Source organism: Petromyzon marinus, chromosome 3, assembly GCF_048934315.1.
Source record: "Petromyzon marinus isolate PM22_M1 ecotype Great Lakes invasive population chromosome 3, UKy_Petmar_22M1.pri1.0, whole genome shotgun sequence".
Taxonomy (NCBI): Eukaryota; Metazoa; Chordata; class Hyperoartia; order Petromyzontiformes; family Petromyzontidae; genus Petromyzon; species Petromyzon marinus.
The window spans coordinates 1036681-1059757 of record NC_133669.1 but is presented as its reverse complement, the minus strand read 5'-3'; the positions used below and the strand labels follow the sequence as shown (position 1 = coordinate 1059757).

Genomic DNA, 23077 nt, shown 5'->3' with positions numbered 1-23077 from the left:
TGTTGACCACCTGAACGTGAGATTGTAGTAGTTGCTCTGAATCTACATCAGCAGCCGTACGACGAAAGAAGGAGGAGGAGGAGGAGAAGATTGAAGCTTCGAGCTCGAGGCGGGGCAGCCCCGGTGTGCGCCTTGTGAGCGGTGGTGGTCGATGCGTTTCACCCTCCTTTAGCTGGGCAATGGGACTCAAGGTGCGCGCGTGTCGGTGTGTGTGTGCGTGTGTAGGGGAGCGGTAGTGTAGCAGTTAGCGCGCTGCGCTACGAACTTGGCGACCCGGGTGCGATTCCCGCTCACGGGCAACACCGGTGCCGATTTTCTGAACCGGTCCTGGGCCTCCCCTAGGTCGACTCAGCCTCAAATGATTACCTGGTTGGGTGTGTAGTAAACATTGCCACTGGGGATACAAAGGCGGTCGGACGTGGTGCTGGCCACCCACCCCCTCGTGTACCGTTCCGGCCTTCATTGGTGCTCGCTAACAGCACTTGCCCCTACAGTCTGTTAAGGCTATACGTGGGATCTTTGTCTTTGTGTACCCCCACCCCACGACACGTCTGCCAAATAATCTTTGGCCCACCCTGTGCCGGCGAGAGGAGGACGAGGAGCGGTGGAGCGCGCGCGCGCGCGTTTTTTTTTTTTGCGCCTCCGCACGTGCGGCGGCGTGCGGGGGCGGAGGCAGCTGCGGTGCCCCCGCATCGCGCGTCGCAGCATCGCACGGAGGCTGCGACGCGCGAATCAAACGGCGCCTTCGACAAAGCGGCGTTAAGGTTTGGGAGGGGGGGGGCGGTTTGTTCCGTGCGATTTTTTTTTCCCCCTGAATACGAAGCGAAATAAATGAAGGGATAAATGACGCGCGCCGGCACTTAACGCGAGGTGGCTGCTACCGAGCCATTAATGAGCAGGTGCACGTGGCGGTAGTGGAGGGGCAGGCGAAGGAGCAGGAGGAGGATGGCTTTTGTTTTCCCACCGCAGATGGAAGCGCCGGTCGCGTTTCGAGTCACAAGCGGTGACCTTTGACCCGCACGCTGCCAGGTGGCCTGGGACGAGGCAGTGGCGAAACAGCGTGGCGGTGCGAAAACCCACACACACACAAAAACCCACGCACACACACACAGAGTCATCCTCTTTCCTTCCTCTCCGGTCATTCACGCACCTCGTGGCGGGGGCCAGTCCCCCCCCCCGCCCGCCCCCATTCACGACAGCGGCGCTTGCGAAAGTTTCCTTCCTGCCAGCTGGCGCCGAGCAGCGTGTGAGAACGGAGACGCGGCGCACACGGGGAACGCCGGGGAGGTTGACATTTGTCCGAAATCTGAAGAAGACGAAGAAGAAAACAAAGAGAAAAAAATAACAATCGTTGGTGTGCGTCGACATTTGGGACGAGTGGCAAGCGCCGGCGTGTGGCTTGAGGGACAGCGAGCAGGCCAACCACGGAGTAGTCCCACCCATAGCCCAAGTCCCGAGCCAACTGGCCAACAACCAGTACCGGCCCTCACTGACCGTGCGCCTCAACCGGCTAACCACCTACTCGTACGAGCCGTACCGCGAACCCTCCTCTGCCGCAACACAACGTAGCCCCGCAGCTGCCTATGGCACCCTGTATGTGCATTCTGGTCGAACCATCCAAAACACTCTCCAGGCTAAAGCCTTCAGAGATTTGACAAAATCGGGCGCATTCCGCACGAATGATTCGGTCATAGTTCACACACACGGTCATCGCCACACTTAACATTATCATCATCGGCCATGGTCGATCCACTGCTGGATGAAGGCTTCTCCAAGCCGCTGTCACCTCGTGGAAAACGTTGTCGCCTCATCGATCGAGTGGAAGTACCGATGTGAAAAGAGGAAATCTTGTTCTTGTTGAGAGGACAGATGAGTCTGGCTGTTTTGGCTGTTTCCGCCGGCTGGAAAATGTCTTTATCGCTTCCTCTCGAATTCGAGATTAGGCGAGGACATTTAGATGCCGAGTCTAATCCGCGTGCAGCGTGCACTCGCCTGTGAGTGATATCGTGCACGCGCTCGTGTCGATATGTGTTCCTTCTGTTCTAGCCCTCGAGTGTGTTTGTGTCGCGCTGTGGAATAAACACGCTGGGGTCACAACGTCACAAGGTCACAGGGTCGCCGCTTGGCTGCGCTCTCCGGGCGCGGCAGTTGAAGTAATTTGCCAAACTTCTTAACCACGCCCCCTCCTCTCCTCCTTGCGCCGCACCCAGCAGACGAAAAGGGTCAACGACAGTAGTTCAATGACAGGTCACGTGTGGTTGGGTAAAGCGTGGGTGCTGCCACTTCCTCCATGACGGCTGCTGGCTCTCTAGGGCTCCCGGGAGTGGAGGATCTCCCGCCGGCAGCGGAGTGGTCAAGCAGTTGCAGCCCTGCACCTTGACCTTTGCCATCGAGGTTAACATTAATTATCAATTAAAGAATTAACTATTTATATTCACACAACAGTTTGAACTGTGTTGTTGTCATGCTGTTACCCGTCTTCTTTACCCTGCGCGCCTGAACGTAAGTGTCTCAACCGACAGACAGGCGTGAGTGATCTAGTCCCCACAGCACATCACAGAAGCGTTAAAAAAATCACCTTGGAGTCCACGTGCAGGCTGATAAGGGTGAGACTCAGATGACGACATCTTCCCGCCACAGATATTGTGTTGCGTGTGGCGTCTGTAGTCTGTGTGTAGTGTGTGTGGTGTCTGTAGTCTGTGTGTAGTGTGTGTGGTGTGTAGTATGTGTGTAGTGTGTGGTGTCTGTAGTCTGTCTGTAGTGTGTGTGGTGTCTGTGGTCTGTGTGTAGTGTGTGTGGTGTCTGTAGTCTGTGTGTAGTGTGTGTGGTGTGTAGTATGTGTGTAGTGTGTGTGGTGTCTGTAGTCTGTGTGTAGTGTGTGTGGTGTGTAGTATGTGTGTAGTGTGTGTGGTGTGTGGTCTGTGTGTAGTTTGTGTGGTGTTTGTAGTCTGTGTGTAGTGTGTGTGTGTGTAGTGTGTAGTCTGTGTGTAGCGTGTGTGGTGTCTGTGGTGTGTGTGTGGTGTGTGTCTGTGTGATGTGTGTGACTTTTTCAGGACGGTTCAAACCGATAGCATTAGTGATCTAAATATTTATGGACAACTGGATAATTGAAATAACCGGATATAAAGAGAAAGCAGCTGTTGTAAGAGTATGATATTGTAGCACAGCTACTAAAGGCCCCCAAATCAACACGATGGCCTCTCTAGAGGGGAGCTGCTTGTCTCCGTTCATAATCCTGACCGAGGGCAGAGAATTCCACATTCATATGCCAGGATCCAGTCTCCTCACATAACCATTAGTGTGCGTACTCTCTCCATTGTTTGCTTTGTCTCGTTTCAATAATGTTGTTCTCTCCATGAACCCGAAAATAGCATCTCATTTGAATTAGATTTCCATACGCATCGTAAATAATTGATTCTCGCACGCACAATTCCACGCGCGTAATTGTGAGCGTGCGGATTAACGCCAATCGACGCGATCGCTGCACGCCTCTGCTCTCACTCACGTGCGCATGGGGTCACGTTGACCCCGAAAAGGTCAGCGTGATGCGGAAAGGTGTGTCTGCAGGTGTGTCTGCAGGTGTGTCTGCAGGTGTGTCTGCAGGTGTGTCTGCAGGTGTGTCTGCAGGTGTGTCTGCAGGTGTGTCTGTAGGTGTGTCTGCAGGTGTGTCTGCAGGTGTGTCTGTAGGTGTGTCTGTAGGTGTGTCTGTAGGTGTGTCTGTAGGTGTGTCTGTAGGTGTGTCTGCAGGTGTGTCTGCAGGTGTGTCTGCAGGTGTGTCTGCAGGTGTGTCTGCATGTGTGGCTTTGCCTCAGAATCAGACGTTTTATTTATCCTGGAAAAAATTCACCAGAGCGACGAAGCTCCTTATCACAGATGGCCTTTGGAATCACAGATGTCCTTTGTAATCAAGGTCTTATTTTTTAAAATGGTCCGGGCGATGACGCCGGGCGTCAAAAAGTTTTACTCAACAAAGTGTTGAGGGCTGCTGCACAGTGCGGGTGCTTTCGTGTAAAACACCGACGTAGGCCACTGCAAATGAGCGTGGTTGTTGGTAAGAGGTGGCCTTGGGGATCGCGTTAACGCGGACTCTGAAGTACCGAAGCAGGCGCCTGCGCCGAGGGGCAGCACTTCATTCGGCTCTGCTGTGACGCGCGATGCCTCGAGCACCGATGGGATCGCTGGGCCGCGTGAAACCGCGCGGAACCCGCGAACCGCCCGCTTCGTTTCTGCCTCCTTTGGTTTCTGAAACACGCGACGCAGCCACTCGACGCAAGACTCCCTCGGGCGATGTGCGGCAAGGACGCGAGGCATGGGGGGGGGGGGGCACGTCACGTCGTGAGCTCTCGCCTCGCCTACACGCGGTGGGGGGTGAGGGGTCGGGGAGGGACGGTGGGGGGTCGGGATGCGCCGGAATGACCACGGCACCTCGGTCTGGTTTCAGCACTGCGGGAGCTGCCTGAGTGACCATGGGCCGTGGACTTGACCTCTTGGATCACTGAGCAAGCCGTTCGCTTGAAAGCTTGGAGTCTGTCTCTGCTGTCGGCAACCCGGTCGCGCGCGAATGCTCGCAACCGGCTGCAGAGACTGCAATACAAATGAACGATTCAAATCAGTTGTAACGCGACCGAAGAAAGAGGTTGCAGCACGTCTGCTCGCTGTAGGCAGCCCGTGTGCTCAGGAGCTGCTCTGGCAAAAGCGATCGCCTTGGCTGCAGTCGCCGTGGCGTTGCGGAGCCCGCGGGGAGGGCCCGACGTGACTCCAACGCGCGTCTGACAATTAAAGTGTCCCCCCCCCCCTCCACCATGGCTGCATCTATCAGCCGGCCTCATTAGCGACCGAGAGTCAAAGTCAGAGTTCCCCCCCCCCCCCCCCCGCTCTAAACTGACTCAGTGCCCCTGTCTGCTATCTGGAGATGCTGAGCCAGTGTTCGGAATTCCATATTTCTATGGCGAGGACAATGCCAATGGAGACCTGGTGATTCCGTCTGAATGCGCCTGATACTTGTGGGTCATGCAAGCTAAGCAGGTATGAGTCTGGTTTGTGCTTCGGTCGGAAGATTGCCTGTCAATTCCAGGTATTTGTGGACTTTGGGGTGCTATTTTCCAGGATTTGGCATGATGGCAACATATTATTGAATCTATCTGTGTGGATCTTTGAGTGTAGTACTCCTTGCGTTAGCTTGGGTTTCATCCACCATGAAGCCCAGCGCTCATTCATGGAATATGTAAAGCATCCAAATGTAGCCGGACCCTCCTGAAATAAATATATATGAGACTCATTGAGGCTGCCCTGGGTTAATAGACCATGCTGTGTGAACAGGTGCATCACTCTGCGACCCACCCCAGTGTTTCACGATCTGCTTGTTCCGCACCTAAACCTCGTTTGTGAGCCAGTTATAACGCCGCAGTAAAAGTGACACCCGGGTTTGTGGAGAGGGGACGCTCTGCGTCGAGACTGGGTGTGGTGGCACAAGTCTGCAAATTCGGGACTTTGGAGGCGCCTCCAGTGAATCAGGCACCAGATGCTCGTGGCATGGAGCTTCCAAAACTGCTTAACTGTGGCGTGGCCAATACGAAGAGATGGCGGTTCCAGCGAGCAGGCGATCGGCATCGCTATTCGATTACAGTATTATTGTTCTTATTGCGCGGGGTTTTTTCTACCTAGCAACTCTAATTTCCTTCCACATTTAAAAATAAAGTAATTGTCTACATACCCTTGGGTCTTTCCGTCAAGTCACGTAAATAAAAAATAACAGATCACGACGTTTCGATCGCAACACAAGCAATCGTCTCACCTGAAGACGCAACACAAGCAATCGTCTCACCTGAAGACGCAACACAAGCAATCGTCTCACCTGAAGACCCAAGAGTATGAATTCCTGCAGTAACGAAAGCTTTAAGTCAAGATTTTATTGTCTACAATTCCGTGCCCCAATAAACACCATGAATTATTCCGTGACATTACATTGGCAGTGATGTACAAGCACAAACAACCACAACTTCACACAGCTGAGCCGCTGTTCACACCCCATGGTGCAGGACGTAATCTCCATCGATACCTTCTATACAATTGCCAAATCGTCGCTTGCTTGTCAACATTCTGGTTTAGCTGAAAAAACAAATAATTGGTTAGATTTGCCCATGGCGTGACAACTCGATTTGATTTGACTCTGTCGGGTGCTGGAGGGTATGGCTAAAACATTCACGGACTTCCAACAAAAAGTACTCACGTGATCGACCCTAGAGGAATGATGATGGACTTCGTTAACCTCCGATTGTGCAACATCACGTAGAGTATCATTGCCTATGGTATGAGGCACATGAACTTAGTGTAGTGGTGCTGGGGGTAGCGATGATTTTGCGGTCGTGGTTGTGGTGGTGGTAGCGTAGTGGTGAGCGCACTGCACTGTGAACCCGGAGATTCATTTCCGCTCATGACCAATATTGGTGATGAATATCTAAACCAGTCCGGGGCCTCCGGAGCTCGACTCGGTGTTAACTGAGTACAGGGGTTGACGTTAACCAATTGCAGCACGTGACTTGACAGTGCTCCCAACGCTCCATGCTCTTCGCCTTCATCTGCCCACACCGATCATGCGCGGTGTGGGGAGGCCCTCGCCCAGCAGTGGATTGACAAACGGCTGTCCGTGTGTGCACGCGCGCGCGCATCCGAAATGATCGTTCCTCTACACGGGGTTATCCTCCGCATACAGACTCGGCTTGAGTGTCGACATTGATAGATGTCTCGTCCCATCGTGTGCTGCGCACGTAATTCCTGTAATTGACTATTCATTCTGTCCATGGCTGACCGCAATTCTTTTTGGTCGCAGTGCGCGTGAGCAACCTCTGAGGAAGTTTCATCTTTGGCTGCACCTGTGAGTTTTGTACAGTAGTGAGTTCGCTGGGTTATACAACGCCCAGACTGATGCGTTGCCAAACTATGGGTCTGAGGCATAAAGACGACCGCAGAAGAAATATAATTTGAAAAAGTTTACAGAGTGATATTTTACATATATATGCATTGAATTAAGACTTAAAGCTTTCGTGACTGCAGAAATTCATATTCTTTGGGTCTTTCGGTAAAGTCACATAGATAGGTTCAAAGAAAAGAACAAAAACTTCGACGTTTGCCTTTAGAAGCTAACCCCCTTTTCCTGATGACGACCGCTCGTGTTGCGATCGAAACGTCGTAGTTTTTTTTTGTTATTGTCTTTGAACCTATCTACGTGACTACACCGAAAGACCCAAAGAATGTAGATTTTGTTTTAAATATTTCTACCTGGATGAGAATAATAGTCGTACAATTTGCGTGGTGATATGAAGGGAATAAACACGCAGTGAACACCTTTGAGAACAGATTTGTTTTCTATTGACGCCGGGCACACTTTCCAGGGCGTCTTATAATCCGGAACAATGACAGCGAAGACATTCACGAGTCCCGATTGTATATCAAGAGCCTCAATCTCCCAACCCAACCGCCGTGGCGGTGATGGCAGAGGGCGGCCCTGGGTTGATTGAATCAGCCCCGCAGATCGCCTGCGCGGTGGAATGAATGTTGCTGATGATGTTGATGATGACTCAAAGGCAGATCCCACCCCCGCCGCCTCCCCCAGTGCCGAAGCACAGAGAGAGAGAGACGCACAACGCCCTGGGCCATGCACCTGCGGAGGGAGAGGGGAGGGGCCGTGGGACAGCGCCACGTGGCCCAGATGTGTGGACAACAAAATCCGCATGCTCGCCTGCCACCTACGCGAAACATTCCGCCTCATTTATTTACTTGGGTGGGGTTTCTTTTTTGCATTTTTTGTATGAAATTTATTCTCGAGCCGTGTGTAACGTAGTTTCCCCCAAACTTGTCTTGTTTGAGAAAGTGCTATTTGTTTAAATAAAATTTCCCGGCAGATTGGTTTAGGTGGTTATACATGTATAGGGTATTGTCTGTTTTGCCAAAAATATAAATTATGTTTGTAACGCAGGGAGTTGGGGGTTTCTAGCGGGAATTCGAAAAGTTCGACATTCCATATTATCACGGACAGGTTTTAATCGGCGACAAACTCTTAAATAAGTCAAATGTGATAGATTCCATCCGATCTCATGCAGTTATGATCAGGAGCAAAACTACGAAACAAGGCGTAAATCAGAGCGCAGGACGCTACAGAGAAAGAGCCTGTAAGTATGAAACTATCCGTGACGCGATTTATCCGAGTAAAGTTGTTGCTGCCACGTGCTGACAGATGACACGCTGAAGACGTCATTCAGTGGCGAAGCAACGCGGGAAGCCTTCCGAATCGTCTCGCCGATTGGGGGAATAAAACATTAACGATCAATGAAATCCGAGTTGCGTAAGTCGCGAGTAGGCGAGAGAGTAATCAGGGAAATACAGCCGTAAAATTCCGGAACAAACGGTTGATGCTCGAACATAACCAAATGCACAACTAGGGACGTAAAACAGACGCGCTCCATGCGGAGAGAGCGCAGGCAAACCAACGGTCGCACTAAACTCTCGACAGACCGAGTACGCAAACAGCGTCGTCATTGTAACGAAATGCTATTCAGCAAGTAGTCAACTCAAACTGTGGTGGAGCGTTGGTTCGCGCACCGCGCTATGGAGCTGGCAACCCTGAGTTCTATTACTCAGCCGTGGAGAGCATCAACAGGGACGTCACCGACCGTCCCCATGTAACGAAATCAGCCATAGACACAGAGCTTCTTAGCTCGGTGGGCCTCAACTCCGAATCGACCGGCTGACTGACCACCAGAGCGTCGACTGTCTTCATCCAGCACCGCATAGGACATCTGATGTCCTACTGGAGATCCGTGAAAAAGAGCTTCATAGCTCCTCGGATTCCTCCAGTACTAATCCAGATTCTGATTGCCGAAGGGGTGTACAGTTAAAATCTCGGAGTTGTGAAAAAATATATTTCACAGGACTCGTAATCCATGACGGAGAGTGAACAAGAATGCGCAGTCAACCAAAGACAGATATATTCACAAACGTAATGTGTCGCCTAAATCTAACCAATGAGAACGGACTGCAATGTCTGATTAATCAGTCTAAACTAATTCAACCCTGTGAAGTATACAATACAAATAACCAGATACATGTGTGTGTATGTACGTGTGTGTGCACGTGTGTGTCTGTGACCTCGCGTCAGCGGGCGTTCGACACTTCGCGTGGCCGTAACGCGCACAAAGCCTGGTACAAGCGCCGTGGTGACGTCACCGCCACTTGGTAGCGAATGGCGATTGTTGTTGTTGTTGTGTGTACGTGTGTGTGTACGTGCGGTCTTCAACATAATTGTCATATTTACTCTCAACTTGAATGAAGATGAACAGCTCGTGCTGCACGCAAGTGCTGGGTGTATGAATTATTCCATTGCAGGATTGTGGTAGATTGCGGCTGCTTGGGGAGGAGGCCTTCATCCAGCAGTGGATCTGATCATGAATAATAAAACCGAGCCAGTGCTTATTTCTGCGGCTAATAAAGCCGCTGGATATTCGAGTATGCACTGTAAACGTTTTGACATTTGCTTATGCCCCCTAGCTCCGTGCAGAATATCAAGGTGTGGTCGCAATTTGATGTCTGATAAATCCACTCAGCGTCGTGTTGGCGCGTCGCGAGTTTGTCTGTGCGGCAGTTCGCACCACAGCGCTCTGCACGAGAGGCGACCACAGCTCTGAGTGTGGTGAGGCCGGGTTGTGTGGTGAGGCCGGGTTGTGTGGTGAGGCCGGGGTTGCGTGGTGAGGCCGGGGTGTGTGGTGAGGCCGGGTTGTGTGGTGAGGCCGGGTTGTGTGGTGAGGCCGGGTTGTGTGGTGAGGCCGGGTTGTGTGGTGAGGCCGAGTTGTGTGGTGAGGCCGCGTTGTGTGGTGAGGCCGAGTTGTGTGGTGAGGCCGGGTTGTGTGGTGAGGCCGGGTTGTGTGGTGAGGCCGGGTTGTGTGGTGAGGCCGGGTTGTGTGGTGAGGCCGGGTTGTGTGGCGAGGCCGGGGTGTGTGGTGAGGCCGGGTTGTGTGGTGAGGCCGGGTTGTGTGGTGAGGCCGCAGTGTGAAGTGCGGACGCTAAGCCACGCAATGGCAGGGGCCGACCCCGTCGCGCTGGCGCATGGGACGCGTGGGTCGAGACGCGCAGACATCGCTCGCCGGGCATGGTGACGCACGCCTGCAATCCTCGCTACTGGTACAGGGGTTGGTGGATCACGAATAAATCAGTGCGTGTGTGTGGCGGCACAGTGCGGAGCGCAGTCATTCTACGCATTTAACCCACAACAGCAAGGTCTGACCCGTGACCTCCTGCCAGCTGTCGTATTTAATGTGATAGCTTCAAAAGTGCACGTAGCCTGGCACACACACTGTGTAGTGACGTTGCTGTCAGTGCGTGGCGACTGTTGGAAGTGGTCGCGCTGAGGTTCGTGCTACGAATCCAGCGACTTGAATTCGATTTCTGACCAGGGCGAACCTCAGTGACGGATGTCCGAATCGGTCCTAGAACTCCTTCCTGGGTCGACTTGGCCTCAAGCAAGTGGCTGCCGTGGCCTGTAAGCATGAGCACGGGGGGGGGACCTCTCGGTTCACGTCCGCTCGGGGTGGGCCACCTTTTTCGGCAATGAAACGCGACGCGAAAATCGCCACCACCGCAACAACGACGATGATCGCGGTCGACGCTTCGCACGTTTGGGCCGTGCTGTTGATGTGGAGCACACGCGCACACAACAACAACAACAACCAAGAGTTAGAAGAAGAAGTCGAAGCAGAAAGAAAAATTATCGGCGTGAAAAATGTGGCCGGGGCCTCGACAGCTGCGCGCTCTTGGGCAGGGCCGGGCCGGGCCGGGCGGGTGCGCCCCCCCCCCCGCCCCTCCAGGTGCGCCACTCGCACGCACCCACGCAGGTGCTGTCCGCGATAATCACCGCCACGCGATAATCACCGTCACGCGACGCCGCCACTGCCGCCACGGAGTGGCCGCTCAGACCCAACTCCCCATCCCCCCGGCCCGCCCGCCCCTGTCCACCGCTGGACCTCGCCATCCTCCTCCTTGATACCCCGCTGGGGCAAACCCTCACATTTCATTTCAAGTGCTCGTCCCAATAAACGATCGCTCTGCATGTTTCGCAGACTTCAAGGTATAAATGTGCGTCTGTGTTTTTGGGATTGTATGTGATGCGTTCCATTACCCCTGAGCCAGTGGTGGAAATTCCGCATTCCTATGGATGGGGGCGAGTCTATCCATAGAACAGCCGCTGTTGTTCATCTTTCATTGAGCCCAAATGGTTGATGGAAGGGGGTTGAGGGGATGAGCGGTGGGGAGTGAACACCAAACCAGAATTTGAATCTTGCGACCGCTCGCTCGACCGCTGGGCCCACAGGGCCGGCCGATGCAGGCGAAGCGAGGACGGAGAAGTCCGTGGCGGGGAAGGCCGCGGCGTGGCGGAGGAGGAGGAGGGGAAGGAGGGGGAGGAGAGGGGGGGGGCGCCGTGGCTTGCGCGCGCCTCTTTGGACGCCAGGCGCCGCGGCTCCGGGGGTCACGGAGTAATTTGACGAAGCAGATGGGCAGTGGAGACGCAGCAGATTGCGCCACGCTATTAATATGGCACGGAGCGAGCGCGGCGCTTGTCTCAAAGTGACCTTGAAACGAGGATCTCCGTCCGATTACAACGAAGCGCGGCGAGCCGGGCTCGCGCGCTCCGTATTCTCTCGGCGTGCCGGGGAGCTCATGAGGAATGTGTTGCTCATTCACGTCGGGCATTGTGAGCGAGTGAGCCAGGGGATGCCTTCGCGTCGGACTCCAACCGCCCGTCAGCTCTTCATCACGGTGGCAACGATCGTCATAGATTTAGTTATGACGTTCAAAACGGTTAAATCAATCGTATGTATGCATGTTGAACTTCTATCGCACCGTACGTAGCCAACCGTGCTCATCGGAGGCGTGGCCCTGCTCACGCCACTGCTGTGGGAAGGAGATCCCGCTCGAGGGAGCTGTCGAGAGCCCTGCTGGAGAGGGCACTTTAGACGACTCCTCGAGTCTGGCCAGGACGTCTTAGAAGAGGTGGAAGTAACCACGATTAACCCCACCGTACGCGACCTGCCGATATACTAACTGTAGTGCACTCACGTCAACTAAACTATACAGCACTGCGGGGCAGAGAGGAGGTTTTTAGAAACTTGCTGCGCCGGGGGAAGGATTCGAACCGTCGTCCGTCCGGGTCGCAAGTCCGATGCGCTGCTCACCGTTGTATCATTGCGGCGGCAGCACCCCCGCTGGGTTCTATGAACAAAACGAGACGTATAGATGCTCATGCGGCTACAAATACTGCTCATGCCTCTGGCTGACAGGCCCTGGGGACACGTCGTGTTGCCGATCGTGCCGTGGGAGAGGCGGCCACTCAGTCCCCAACTCTCGAGTGGCGATGAGGCGGCCAGCAGACGGCGACGCAGCCAAATCCAACGTCGTGCCGGATTTAGATGCGCCCAGGACTTTGCTGCCTGCCTTTCATGAGCCCGCATTGACCAGAGTGGTGAGGTATGGTCAAATAACCCCCACATACAGCGTGGGGAGGCCTTCGTCCAGCAGTGGATTGGCAAGGAACCGTACAAGTACCTGGACAGTACATTCGAGGAGGGTGCTTCTCTCGTAAATGATTGCTCCGATTGGCACGGTTGGCTACGTACAGTGCGAAAGAAGTTCAACAAACACACTGCTGCACGATTGGCATTTGTTTCCATCGATATCGAAAGTCGAATCTAATTGTCGTCATCATCTCTCTTCCTGCAATCGCGCTGGTGTCCGTAGCGCCTCGCAATGAGCGTCACTCCCGCCGGTTCAATGTTTAACTTCTCACCAGTAATGTTTGTCGACATTCCTTGTGAACGGGGTCTCGCGGTAAAATATTTTAGGGTGGGCGGCTCCACGGCTCGGAGGTGAAGGTGAAGTCCCTGTCCCGGTCTCACCCTCTCCCACGTCCCTCTCCAGCGTCCCTCTCCCCTCCGTGCTCTCCCCGTCTCCCCTCCTCTCACTTGAAAAAACGCAGCATCGTTAGCCTTGTCAATGGCCTGTCCCACACATGCACACACGCACACGCACACAACAACAACAACCGCCATTCGCCACTAAGTGGCGGTGACGTCACCACGACGCTTGTGCCAGGCTATGTGCACCCTGAGGCCACGTGAAGTGTCGAACGCCCGCTGGCAGGAGGTCACGGGGCAGACCCAGGTGCCACGGGTCGACTGACTGAGATGACTGGCTGATGCACCACCTGTGCCCCCTACTGTGCCAACCTGCTGTGCTTTAGCCACCCGGCGCTCCGCTCGTTGTTCTGAGCGTCGCTCCTCCGCTCTCCGTTGTTGTTGGAGGGCGACTACCTCCAACTGCCCAGTAGCATCCTTCACGAGCCTCCTCCACAGAGGCCGATCTTGACACCGCTGGTACCAGTCATCGGCAAGTCCACTCAGCTCCACGTCCTCCTGTACCACATCACTCCATCTCATCTCTAGCCCGTGCCGCGCCCGCTTAGCCCCCTCAATCCGGCCGAACAAAAGCTGTTTCGGCATGCGGTGGCTGGGCATGCGGGCTACATGACCCAGCCATCGCAGCCTTGCCTGCCGGAGGAGCTCACCGATGGGACCCTGCCCAGATATTTCAAGGATTTGTGAGCTCCTCACACAATCCAGTCTGGTTAAACCCAGGATGGATCGTAGGCAGGCCAGCCTAAATGTTTCTAACCGACGAAGATGTTCCATTAGGGGGGTCCACGTTTCGCAAGCGTAGAGAAGGGAGGGAATGACCGTGGCCGAGAAGACCTGAAGCTTAGTGCGGAGCGACAGACCAGGTAGCTTCCACACAGCGTTACGCAACCGATGAAAAGATATTGCCGCTCGACTGATTCGGAGTGAGACACGCACACACACACGCACGCACACACACGCTGACACTGAGCTCTACATTGAAACTTGACCAAACATTCCAGGTGTTCATCGTCGACCATGATCAATCCACTGCTGGATGAGGCGTCCCCACACCCCCCCCCCCCTCCCCATGGGAGTCGTGTGACCGCACTGCTCAATGTGGCCTCTTCACTGATGCGAGCCGTGACGTGCAAGCACAGATAGCAACAACGCCGGCGCGTGGCGCACGGCGCGAAACGTCGGACGCTAAGCTGTGGGGGCCCGTTTAAGCCCGCATGACAATAGACGCGCGCGCGTGATGGAGAGTTCCACTGAAGCCGCACAGAGAAGTGCGGATGACCGTCGAGGCTCTCAATCGTGGCACACGCAAGGACAGTCTCACGTTTTATTCCGTCAGACAATGATGTGCTCTGCATGAGAGCCCCCTGTGATCGAGTGCCCTATTAATCTGGAGCTATTATGGTGATGCGTGCTGCAGGCGCGTTGTGTGTAGATTGCTTCTCTGATAGAGGGTGCCGAGTGTAGGGGCATTCAATAAAGCGCGGTGTGAAGAGGCATTCCAAATTGCGAGGCAATAAACATAAATCTGATGAGCTCCAAAGCTCTTGTTCACAGATGTCCAGTAGGGACGGGTCTACAACAACAAACAACAATACAAAATAAACGATAGGAGTTCAAAGTATTGGAAATTAAAGTAAACCACTAGAAATGAATTAACTAAAACTAAACTATTTTTTTTTACCAGATAAAGCCCACCGAGGTATCAGTTCGTTTCCAGAAGCGACCTTGCCACAAATCATAGCTCAACGAAGTGGCTTATCGCGTGGATGAAGACGTGGAAGAGTCAGTGTCTGGTACCGACCGAGTCCTCAAGATGGGAGGATGAGTGAAGTTCACGTGCACAGTAACCACGGTAACAGTAGCGATAAGAAGAGCGATCAGGAGGCGTCGGACTGCCGGTGAGCGGGTGACTTGAGTGAACTAGTGAGTGGTGCATCATCATTCTTCCTGACTATTGCTTTACTCTTGAACCCTATCAGGCGCAGTGAGGTAGAAACTGAGTGCCGCACTGGAGAAATGCCAACAGCTTTCCAACTTCGGCCGATTTCGTTTCTTTGCAAATCTGCGCGTGTTCCAGCGACCTTGTCTCGAACGTGCAGAGTCACAGGCGTTCACCGCCACCACCACCAGACCCTCGCGTCGTGTCGCAGCTGTGCCTCTCCACGCCTGAGCGATCGGTTTTGGTCACACGCGACTGAAACCCTCATGAGTGGACGTCTCTGCAATCAGTTGCGACCAGTTGCCCACCCGTTTGCTTCAGGTTGAGGCAAGCTCAAGTTTCCAGCGACGATCTGCTCAGAGGCCACGTGGCGGTGATGACCTTCATGGCGTTCGCCACTGGCGCCCTGCGATCCCTCATTGCAGTCGCAAGCCTCGTCTGCGCAACCACTCGCTCGGATGCGGACAAAGAAGTCGCAGGCGATGATCGAGTGGCGCCTGAATTTCAACAGCGACTCGGTTTCGCAACCGATCTCGCTGGTGCATAGGCGGCTTTCGGTGCTGGACGGGTCGCCGTTGTTATTGTTGCAAAACATTTGCGAAGGCACAGACGGTTACAACGACGACGACAACGATGATGATGATGGGAGACCAGCGCAGGTCTCGTTTGGAAAATAGGGCGTCAAGGGAGCATTACCACCCACACACAGAGCCATCTGCTAGCCCTTGACCACGTCATTTACACTGCGCGCACAAACTGTCCACTTGCACAGTGGCAGCCGTCTGCGCACGGACCGCATTAAGACGATAACAAGGCCGATGCATTTGGATAAGAAAAGCGCATCTGTGCGAAAGCGCGCGTGTGTTTTAGATCAAAGCGGGCCAAGACAAAGGGATGATTGATTCTCAATCAAAGCATAACACTGCACCCGCTAATTAGCACTCTCCAGATCGGCACATGAAACATTCGGACCGGTGGAAGCGATGCGCTGTTTTGCCGTGGCTGGTATTTCCCTCGTCGGGCGGTTAAAATGCAATTAAGTAGCGCTTAGAGAGGTGCGATGTGTGGAGGTGTAGCCGCCGTTTCATCGCGAGCACCGATGAGGACAAGGCGATGATCGAAGTTAGATTCAGGTTCTTTACAAATAGAGAGGCAGCTACAGCAGCCGCGGGGCATTTAAAAAAAACAAGTATGAATCTCGGGGCAGTGTTGTTAACGAATGTGTTGGGCTTTTGCTATGTGTGTTTTGTACACCGCTACCAACTCAGAATCACAAACGACGTTTCCTTTAAATCTGAGATGAGTCGGCTCGTTCAGTCCCTGTCACCGCTCAGACTCGTGCACCTCCCCCTCAGCCGTGATCGATCCACTGCTCGATTTTAAAAAAAAAACTCTTCAATGCGTCTGCGGGTCGTTGCCGGGCTGTCCGCACGACCCCCGTCTGACGAGTCCGGCTCCACCACGCGCCGCGCGATTCTTAAATTGGCGGTGGCGCGCGTGCACAAATAACAACGGTAGCCGACATGTGGAGCGAAACGTCGGACGTCGTGCCGAACAGCAACAACGCACGGGTACGAGGCGTTACCCGCGGCTTCAGAGCCGTACCTAGGTGCGTATTAGCGCCAGGAGCGAGTTGCCTCCTCATCCCGCTGCTTGGCCGAGACAGACTCCTCTCTCCGCTTACGCTCCCATTCCGCCACTGCGTGTCATTTCAGCACCCCCTAAGCATCACCCGCTGTGAGAAATGGGAAAATTTGAGTGAATTGGAGCATCGTGGTAACGCGAGGCCGACTATTACGGCCCAGCAGGAACGCGCTGCTGTTGTAGCGAGACACGGACGGGGACACATTAGGGAAATAAATAAAGAAACAAAGGCGGAGAAAATCGCTTAAACACGACGCTCGGTTTTGCACGGCTGGGGCGCCGGATAAAACATTGGGCTCGTGACTCGGTAACGGAGCGGCGCCTTTGGGTCGGCATCGGTGCCCGGGGCCCTCCCGTTCTGTGCGGTCCACGCGGAGGAGGATTGGGGCGCTGCTCGCGCCCTTCCCACGCTCCGTGGGCGAGGTTCGTCCCACACAGCGCTGGCAATGGCCCAGGGCCCGCCGTGTCCCGGCCTCACCTCCCGCCGAGGCTCGCCCGTGTCACTGCATCGCAGCAGTTGTGCAAGTTGCCTAGATGTAGGGGTTTTTTTTAATGAATATTCTTTTTCACCCAGATTTATCCCGATTGGGATGCTGCTGCTGCTGCTGCTGCCGTCGCCGCCTCGATGGAATGGACTTGCAGTCCTAGAGGCCACCGGTTCCATTTCCCGGCGTAGCAGTTGAGACAATGGTGTAGGTTTGTTGACTCAGCAGGGTGAATGTGGTTCGCAGTCGGTCGGCAGGTCACGTGCCGTGGGATAAAGAGTGGCTACTCTCACCTCTTCGACACCGCCTGGTCAGGGTGGAAGAGTAGGCCAAATAGTCCACAGAGGGCCTCTCTGGACCTCACTCTAGCGGAGATCCTTTCGCCAGCAGGGACGTGAACAAGAAATGTTGGAACCGCACCTTCACCCTTTGACCTTTAATGCACTTTGCATATCAACTGATAAATATATAACCAAACAGAGTTACAATCGTCACAGGTATGTAATTTGACCAGGTAGCTTTCATCTGGCTATGACGAAAGCAGATCTGTGTCCTGGAGCTATAACACACGCCTACGGCGTCTGTTTATTCGGCACTGAATACACGTTCCAGTTATTTATTTTTAATTAGAGTAAAATGATTGTGTTAAATTTCTAGACCTGTTATATCATGACTTCAGCTGCTGTGACTTAGTGGCTCTGGGCTGAATGCCAACCCATCTGCTGGGAATCGCGGCCCTGCACTAATCCTGAGTGACAATTCTGTTTACTGGGAACATAAACACAGAGACATAATTACACAAACTCACAATCTCCTCGAGACAATGCGAAGTGGAGCAGTTCGGTTGATTAACGCTCCTCTCCGTGACTCGCTCGAGTCTCTCTCGCGGTATCACTGACTCACTTCTTTGTCACTTTCTTATCGCTACTACCACGGTCATTGCGCCCACAAACATTAAGCTGCGATATGTCCAACAATGGCAAGGACTCAATCATATCGACGGTTTCCTGCCCTCCGTAGGAGGTTTAACCACCACGTTGCAGGACCACACACGTCACCTCTCCTCGCAGCGCGTATCTTGAGAACTCCCTCCCATTGTAAATGTTCTCAAAGTTCCGACCTGAGATTCCGCTCATGAAGAACACCGCACCAACAATGTGCTGTGTGACCAAGCAATCGCAAGGACAGACAAAAAGAGGAACACGTGGATTGGAGAACATTGTCTAATTAGAGACAACATATTGGCTGCTTCGATAAGTAAGTGGGATGCACCGGGGGGACACGTTGATGAAACGCATTGTAGCCACAAAAATAAGATTGGTGACAGAATAGCAGCCAAAGGAGAGAACGCACCAAGAGGAAGAGAGATAGAGAGGCGGCAAGCGCGTGCATGAAGAGAGAGAGAGAGACAGATATTGGCATCGCAGGCCCCATCGAGTTTGGTGGCGGTGCGGGGAGGCCTTCACCCAGCAGTGAATAGATCTTGGCTGTAAGTCCAGTGTGCTCCTGACCGTTATATCGCTGTGGCAGCATCCCGTGTATTGTATTTGTTTATTTGCTGGAACAATCTGTCCAGTGTGTGTTGTATATAGAGTAGTAGGTGGGTGGCCGTGACGAGTGTGGAGCTTGCGCCAGTGAGACAGACTTCAAGGGTTTGACAGAGGCGTAGCTCTGCTGGGTAACCGGTCGAGGAATCATAAAAAGTACCGAGTAAAAAATGAATATTTAATATCCTGAGGCCTTTTTTGCAGCCGTGGGTAATTGCATATTCTGGCTCTGAATAAGTCACATTTGAATACGTAACACCATTTTTGTTCCTTGGTAGTAAGTGTAATTTGCCAATTGCTTATTCCTCAATAGTACATAAAATGGTTATTTTCCCCCATAAACTTTGCTTTTGTGACCAGGACTTTACGTTAGGAATGACACAAATGCACACCAAGTTTTCTCATTGAAAATATCTAAATTTCAAAATATCACTGTCCTGGTCACAAAAACAAAGTTTGTGGGGAATACTAGCCATTGTCTGCATTTTTGAGGCATAAGCAATTAGAAAATAACACTTACTATCCAGGAACAAAAAACAATTGTTACACAGTGATATCAGCAATTACCGCACGACCAAAATAAAAACCGCGATGTCCCTCCTGGTGTCGCCTCAGGGCCGGGAAGCCCTCTGTGTGCCAAGTTCTGTAGATCATTGATCGGCAGGAGGAGGAGGCGGCTGAGGCGGTAGAGAGAGAGAGAGAGAGGGGTGGGTGAGTGAGTGAGTGGACACTGCATCGGAATGCCATTGTAACCCGGGTGTGAACCGGTCTCTTGTGAGTTCGGACACAGGCCTCTCCGACTCGGCCTGTCCCCCCCTCGTTCACAGCCCACTTACCTCCAGGCACCGCCCCAGTCGGTGAAGCTGCCCATCGCCTCGCGTCCCTTTAATTACTTCTTTTAATTATCATCATCAATACCACGTCCACATTTATCAAATCTCTTTTCGGCAACGCCCCGCGCGCATTCGACATTCACACGAGGCGCGCGACAGAATTGCCCCTCTGTATATTTTAATTATCGCCGGAATGCATTAAGAGTAAATTGGGTGCTCGTTTTTACAAGCACCCAGAGCCCGTGTGTGCCAACACTTTACACCGGTGGAATATTAAACAGCCTCTCTCCGCCACATAATTGCTTCTGCATGCAAATTCTAAATGGGTGCTCACGCGTCCCCTCGTATTCTATGCTAATGTGGTACAGTGAATCGCCCGCGTGGTATGTAACGCACCTCGCATGCGTAATGCGCCGTGTGCGCGCCGCTTCAGACGGCGCTGCCCAGATATCTGCAGTGGAGTGCGCAAATTCAGACAACTTCATTTTACACTTAGCTTGGGTGGCGTTTTAATCCTGAACACAAACAATACTACTCGATTTGAAGAAAAATGCTGAAAAACAGAAGCGCGCCTTGTCAGATGCATTTGACATGTTTGTGATTTTCCCTGCCTGTCCATTTCAATGAAAGTCAATCACAAAAATGTGCGGGTTGGAGCGGAGCGATGGTGCAGTGTTTTTGTGGTGCGCCGGTGGCGGGGTTGACCATCCTTCACCGCGCTGTGATCAGTTGTGGGTTGGTGAAACGAGATTTCAGTGTCCGGCTGAGTGCCTGACTGGCACGGGTGTCCCTACTCGGTACGACTCTCGCCCAGCCAGGCAGGGCTCCGCTCGCGAGCTGCGAGCCAGGTAATCGCAGAAGTACCGTGCTCATGTTGGGGTGGAGCGGTGGCCCAGTGGTTAGCACACTGGGCGACGACGAACCTGGCGACCTGGGCTCGATTGCCAGTCACGGCTAGCATCAGTGAACAGTCATGAGAACCTCCAGCACTCCTTCCTCTCTATCCTATTTATTATCGATTACAAATTCATACTGTCTCGCGTGGTGAGGTATTCGTCAAGCAGCCGGCATTCCGGCACAGCGTGGGGAGGCCTTCATCGAGAAGCAATTAAACAACTGGCTTGTGCATCGTTCCCAAACAGTCAGTGTGCGGTGGTTACGGGTGTACGTTTGCGTGGGATGGTACGGGTGTATGTGTACGTGCGGCGGTACGGGTGTAGGTTGACGTGCGGTGACACGGGTGTGCATTTACGGGCGCCGTGCGGCGGAATGATCCGCCGCATTCCGACAGCAGCGCCGCGTCGCGTGAAGCGCCGCGTGCTGCGTGCCGGGATCAACGTGGAGCGAAGCTGCAGGTGGAGGCTGGGACGAGCTCTCCTCCAGCCCTGGGGGTGGCGAGCGCAGCCGTGAGCGGCCGTGCACTTTCGCTTGCCAGCTTGGTGGAGACAGCGAGCCAGCGGCAGGGTCGCACAATGCCCCCGCGCTCTTGCGAGATGCAGCCGCTCAAGCAGAGCGGTTGTGCGTAGCCAGGACTGGCTCAGGGGTATTTGGCTGCTATAAATGTCCACGTGATGAGCCACTTCGTTGAGCTATTATTTGTGGCCACGTCGCTTCTGAAAAAAGAGCTATATAGCTCAGTGGGCATTACCTGGTAAAATAAAAACATGTTTTTTTAATGTATTTTTTTGTATAAATGCGCACCCAGAGAAATCTCCCACGTACGAAGGGACAACTTACACAAATTATGCATAGATCAACAACTTACTTGCTGTGCTGACCCCGTGTGTGAATATAACATTTCAAGCCCCTTTCCACGGACGCCAAGAGTGGCCTGGATTGTGTGAAATTACTTTCTTGCAAGTATTCCCATGATTGGTTGCTATCTTTGCACCTGGGGCATTCAAGATAATTCATGCACTCCCTTTCATCCGGCTCGCAAAATGAACGCGGAGCAGCGCTAATGGAGACCGCTAGAGTGGACTGAATAAACAAGACAGGGCAAGAGGAAACCTCTCTCTGCTCTCGTGCGTCTGAGCAGGGTTTGTCTCCACTGGTGGCTGCGAGTCAGGGGAGAGACAGAGAGCGGGAGGCCGTGTGCTGTAAGTAGCGATGGTCGCATCCAGAAGGCGTCCGTCCGGTTCGTACCCAGTGATAGAGCGATGAAATCAATTCATGCGCAGGTGCCGGGTAGATTGTTGCATCGCACCACCAGGACAAAATAGACATTGCCTATTGAGAAGAGGTGCCATTGACAAGCTCTGTAAAGCATCTCAGCGAGTTACAAGCTGGGTGCATTATCGCACAACTGACAAAAAAAACTGCTTTCTATTTTTACGTCGTCGGAAGGACTTGTGTATTTCCCAGGACGGCCATGTCAAAAAGAGGACGTCCTGGGAAAATCAGGACAGGTGGCGACCCTTTGAGTGGTGAACGGGGAGGGGATAGCGGCTGGCATAAAGTTGCACCGTCCTTGGCACGAGCGTGCCGTGGCATCTGCGCGAGCCGGCACTCTGTTGCTGAAATTGGCGGACTTCCCGCGCCTCCTGCTGTGCCAAGGGGCAGTCTCCGGCCTCCCGGCACCGATGCCTCCGCAGGCATTTCCAGGTGGTTACGCGAGATCCCGAACATTCAGCACGTCCGTAGTTATTGTCTTACAAGCAGCACCGAGGACGTCTGACAAGGAGATGGAGCAATAAAATCACCTCGTTTTGTGCTCGGTGGATCGCAGAATCGTGAGAGGCAGCTTGGTGAGGCCTTCATCCAGAAGTGGGGTGATTCTGGCTGATGAGTGACTGCATCGTCTTGAAGCTATCACGTAAAGTAATAAGTCGCATGATAAAAAAATACATTTTTATTTTAAATTATATTATTTAAATAATAATATTAACGATTATAAATCATGTTATAGTGATGCATTGGTATCACAATAATGTCATGGTGATCATAAACAAATACCGTTCATAACAACATCGTATCATATTCGTGGTTCTTTGGGTAAAGTCACATAGAAGGGAAACAATAAAATAATACAAATATTAAACAATAACATTCTCACGACGTTTCGACTGCAACACAAGCAATCATCATCAGGTGTGAAAACCACAGAAAGAAAATTTGAAAAAAGTGGCGGTTTTTTTAACGTTAGCACCACGGAGAGCGATTTGGCAGTTATTCAGATGGACGAGTCCATCTATGTTCGGAAAAGAGGAGGGGGGAGACGAAAATAATGGATGCGGTCTGAAAGCCACCATAAGCGTGAACAATCAATTAAGACCCGAGATGGTTTATCAAATCCTTCCAATGATTGCTCATCCAGAATCCATCTTCTCGGTTGAAATTGTCTCTGTGTTTGTATATTTGGATAGCCTCATGAACGAATCTCTCATGGTAGCCAGATGGCTTGCAGACAACCTCTGTCTTGGAGAAGTCAATGTCATGTGAGCCTACTGAATTATAACAGTGATCTGCCACGGCCGAGGTGTTGGTCCTACCGTGTTTAAGGTCTGCTTTGTGTTCACGGATGCGGTCTGAGACATGTCGTTTGGTTTCTCCAATGTAACTACTACCACAGAGGCAACTTAGTTTGTCGACGCCAGGATACTGTATGTCCGGAATCACATATTTTAAAGACAGAACCAGATCACGGATTTTATGAAATGTGTTGAATCGG

At 52.8% G+C, this 23077-nt stretch overlaps 1 long non-coding RNA gene across 1 annotated transcript; it reads right to left on the bottom strand.

Annotated features, from left to right (window-relative positions):
• On the bottom strand, nucleotides 1–22811 carry LOC116951101 (uncharacterized). Its single transcript, XR_004404119.2, has 3 exons — nucleotides 19411–22811; nucleotides 12833–13043; nucleotides 1–1306 (listed from the first exon to the last, which is right to left on the bottom strand). It is a non-coding gene; the product is annotated as an uncharacterized LOC116951101 (long non-coding RNA).
• Between the last annotated feature and the right edge of the window lie 266 nt (nucleotides 22812–23077).